Here is a 4,785-nt window from a genome sequence, read left to right as displayed (position 1 = left end):
CCATTTTCAAATGTTTTATTTTTGAACGTCAGCTCACATTTGTGGGTGGATCATCAGTTTTAGAGCTAAAATTGCCATGTTTAAAGTGATTTTCATGCTTCCAGGGGCCCTAAACACAAGATTTGTGGAATGATTAAAAGTGCATGAAAATGGCCAATTTACTCACTCTGAGGTCTCAAAAAGTGTTTCTTCACCCCGGGAAGTGAATTAAATACCATTTGGAGGCATTTAATGTTCAAGCAAAGACAGCTGATTTTTGACAAAAGAGATAACACCCCCTCATTACGTCTTGCTTCAGAAAGGTGAAAAATGGTCCGTTTTCAAATGTTTTATTTTTGAACGTCAGTTCACATTTGTAGGTGGATCATCAGTTTTAGAGCTAAAATTACCATATTTATAGTGATTTTCATGCTTCCAGGGGCCCGGGAAGTGAATTAAATACCATTTGGAGGCATTTAATGTTCAAGCAAAAACGGCAGATTTTTGACAAAAGAGATAACACCCTCCCCCATTACGTCATGCTTCAGAAAGGTGAAAAATGGTCAGTTTTCAAATGTTTTATTTTTGAACATCAGTTCACATTTGTAGGTGGATCATCAGTTTTAGAGCTAAAATGACCATGTTTAAAGTGATTTTCATGCTTCCCTGGGCCCTAAACACAAGATTTGTGGAATGGTTAAAAGTGCATGAAAATGGCCAATTTACTCACTCTGAGGTCTCGAAAAGTGTTTCTTCACCCCGGGAAGTGAATTAAATACCATTTGGAGGCATTTAATGTTCAAGCAAAAACAGCTGATTTTTGACAAAAGAGATAACACCCCCATTCCGTCATGCTTCAGAAAGGTGAAAAATGGTCCGTTTTCAAATGTTTTATTTTTGAACGTCAGTTCACATTTGTAGGTGGATCATCAGTTTTAGAGCTAAAATTAACATGTTTAAAGTGATTTTCATGCTTCCAGGGGCCCTAAACACAAGATTTGTGGAATTGGTAAAAGATCATGACAATGGCCAATTTACTCACTCTGAGGTCTCAAAAAGTGTTTCTTCACACAGGGAAGTGAATTAAATACCATTTGGAGGCATTTAATGTTCAAGTAAAAACAGCAGATTTTTCACAAAAGAGATAACACCCCCCCATTACGTCATGCTTCAGAAAGGTGAAAAATGGTCCATTTTCAAATGTTTTATTTTTGAACCTCAGTTCACATTTGTAGGTGGATCATCAGTTTTAGAGCTAAAATTACCATGTTTAAAGTGATTTTCATGGTTCCAGGGGCCCGGGAAGTGAATTAAATACCATTTGGAGGCATTTAATGTTCAAGCAAAAATGGCAGATTTTTGATAAAAGAGATAACACCCCCCCCATTACGTCATGCTTTGGAAAAATGAAAAATGGTCAGTTTTCAAATGTTTTATTTTTGAACGTCAGTTCACATTTGTAGGTGGATCATCAGTTTTAGAGCTAAAATGACCATGTTTAAAGTGATTTTCATGCTTCCAGGGGCCCTACACACAGGATTTGTGGAATGGTTAAAAGTGCATGAAAATGGCCAATTTACTCACTCTAAGTTCTCAAAAAGTGTTTCTTCACCCCGGGAAGTGAATTAAATACCATTTGGAGGCATTTAATGTTCAAGCAAAAATGGCAGATTTTTGACAAAAGATATACCACACCCCCATTACGTCTTGATTCAGAAAGGTGAAAAATGGTCCATTTTCAAATGTTTTATTTTTGAACGTCAGCTCACATTTGTAGGTGGATCATCAGTTTTAGAGCTAAAATTACCATGTTTAAAGTGATTTTCATGCTTCCAGGGGCCCTAAACACAAGATTTGTGGAATGATTAAAAGTGCATGAAAATGGCCAATTTACTCACTCTGAGGTCTCAAAAAGTGTTTCTTCACCCCGGTAAGTGAATTAAATACCATTTGGAGGCATTTAATGTTCAAGCAAAAATGGCTGATTTTTGACAAAAGAGAAAACACCCCCCCATTACGTCTTGCTCGAGAAGGGTGAAAAATGGTCCCTTTTCAAATGTTTTATTTTTGAACGTCAGTTCACATTTGTAGGTCGATCATCAGTTTTAGAGCTAAAATTACCATGTTTAAAGTGATTTTCATGCTTCCAGGGGCCCGGGAAGTGAATTAAATACCATATGGAGGCATTTAATGTTCAAGCAAAAACTGCAGATTTTTTACAAAAGAGATGACACCCCCCATTACGTCATGCTTCAGAAAGGTGAAAAATGATCAGTTTTCAAATGTTTTATTTTTGAACGTCAGTTCACATTTGTAGGTGGATCATCAGTTTTAGAGCTAAAATTACCATATTTATAGTGATTTTCATGCTTCCAGGGGCCCGGGAAGTGAATTAAATACCATTTGGAGGCATTTAATGTTCAAGCAAAAATGGCAGATTTTTGACAAAAGAGATAACACCCTCCCCCATTACGTCATGCTTCAGAAAGGTGAAAAATGGTCAGTTTTCAAATGTTTTATTTTTGAACGTCAGTTCACATTTGTAGGTGGATCATCAGTTTTAGAGCTAAAATGACCATGTTTAAAGTGATTTTCATGCTTCCAGGGGCCCTAAACACAAGATTTGTGGAATGATTAAAAGTGCATGAAAATGGCCAATTTACTCACTCTGAGGTCTCAAAAAGTGTTTCTTCACCCCGGTAAGTGAATTAAATACCATTTGGAGGCATGTAATGTTCAAGCAAAAATGGCTGATTTTTGACAAAAGAAATAACACCCCCCATTACGTCTTGCTTCAGAAAGGTGAAAAATGGTCCGTTTTCAAATGTTTTATTTTTGAACGTCAGTTCACATTTGTAGGTGGATCATCAGTTTTAGAGCTAAAATTACCATGTTTAAAGTGATTTTCATGCTTCCAGGGGCCCGGGAAGTGAATTAAATACCATATGGAGGCATTCAATGTTCAAGCAAAAACGGCAGATTTTTGACAAAAGAGATAACACCCCCCATTACGTCATGCTTCAGAAAGGTGAAAAATGATCAGTTTTCAAATGTTTTATTTTTGAACGTCAGATCACATTTGTAGGTGGATCATCAGTTTTAGAACTAAAATTACCATGTTTAAAGTGATTTTCATGCTTCCAGGGGCCCGGGAAGTGAATTAAATACCATTTGGAGGCATTTAATGTTCAAGCAAAAACAGCAGATTTTTGACAAAAGAGATAACACCCCCCATTACGTCATGCTTCAGAAAGGTGAAAAATGGTCCGTTTTCAAATGTTTTATTTTTGAACGTCAGTTCACATTTGTAGGTGGATCATCAGTTTTAGAGCTAAAATGACCATGTTTAAAGTGATTTTCATGCTTCCAGGGGCCCTAAACACAAGATTTGTGGAATGGTTAAAAGTGCATGAAAATAGCCAATTTTTTCACTCTGAGGTCTCGAAAAGTGTTTCTTCACCCCGGGAAGTGAATTAAATATCATTTGGAGGCATTTAATGTTCCAGCAAAGACAGCTGATTTTTGACAAAAGAGATAACACCCCCTCATTACGTCTTGCTTCAGAAAGGTGAAAAATGGTCCGTTTTCAAATGTTTTATTTTTGAACGTCAGTTCACATTTGTAGGTGGATCATCAGTTTTAGAGCTAAAATTACCATATTTATAGTGATTTTCATGCTTCCAGGGGCCCGGGAAGTGAATTAAATACCATTTGGAGGCATTTAATGTTCAAGCAAAAATGGCAGATTTTTGACAAAAGAGATAACACCCTCCCCCATTACGTCATGCTTCAGAAAGGTGAAAAATGGTCAGTTTTCAAATGTTTTATTTTTGAACGTCAGTTCACATTTGTAGGTGGATCATCAGTTTTAGAGCTAAAATGACCATGTTTAAAGTGATTTTCATGCTTCCAGGGGCCCTAAACACAAGATTTGTGGAATGGTTAAAAGTGCACGAAAATGGCCAATTTACTCACTCTGAGGTCTCGAAAAGTGTTTCTTCACCCTGGGAAGTGAATTAAATACCATTTGGAGGCATTTATTGTTCAAGCAAAAACGGCTGATTTTTGACAAAAGAGATAACACCCCATTACGTCTTGCTTCAGAAAGGTGAAAAATGGTCTGTTTTCAAATGTTTTATTTTTGAACGTCAGTTCACATTTGTAGGTGGATCATCAGTTTTCGAGCTAAAATTACCATGTTTAAAGTGATTTTCATGGTTCCAGGGGCCCGGGAAGTGAATTAAATACCATTTGGAGGCAGTTAATGTTCAAGCAAAAATGGCTGATTTTTGACAAAAGAGATAACACACCCCCATTACGTCATGCTTCAGAAAGGTGAAAAATGGTCCGTTTTCAAATGTTTTATTTTTGAACGTCAGTTCACATTTGTAGGTGGATCATCAGTTTTAGAGCTAAAATTACCATGTTTAAAGTGATTTTCATGCTTCCAGGGGCCCTAAACACAAGATTTGTGGAATGGTTAAAAGTGCATGAAAATGGCCAATTTTTTAACTCTGAGGTCTCGAAAAGTGTTTCTTCACCCCGGCAAGTGAATTAAATACCATTTGGAGGCATTTAATGTTCAAGCAAAGACAGCTGATTTTTGACAAAAGAGATAACACCCCCTCATTACGTCTTGCTTCAGAAAGGTGAAAAATGGTCCGTTTTCAAATGTTTTCTTTTTGAACGTCAGTTCACATTTGTAGGTGGATCATCAGTTTTAGAGCTAAAATTACCATATTTATAGTGATTTTCATGCTTCCAGGGGCCCGGGAAGTGAATTAAATACCATTTGGAGGCATTTAA

This window comes from Lissotriton vulgaris, unplaced genomic scaffold, assembly GCF_964263255.1.
Source record: "Lissotriton vulgaris unplaced genomic scaffold, aLisVul1.2 SCAFFOLD_503, whole genome shotgun sequence".
NCBI classification, from domain to species: domain Eukaryota; kingdom Metazoa; phylum Chordata; class Amphibia; order Caudata; family Salamandridae; genus Lissotriton; species Lissotriton vulgaris.
This window is presented reverse-complemented; position numbering follows the sequence as displayed.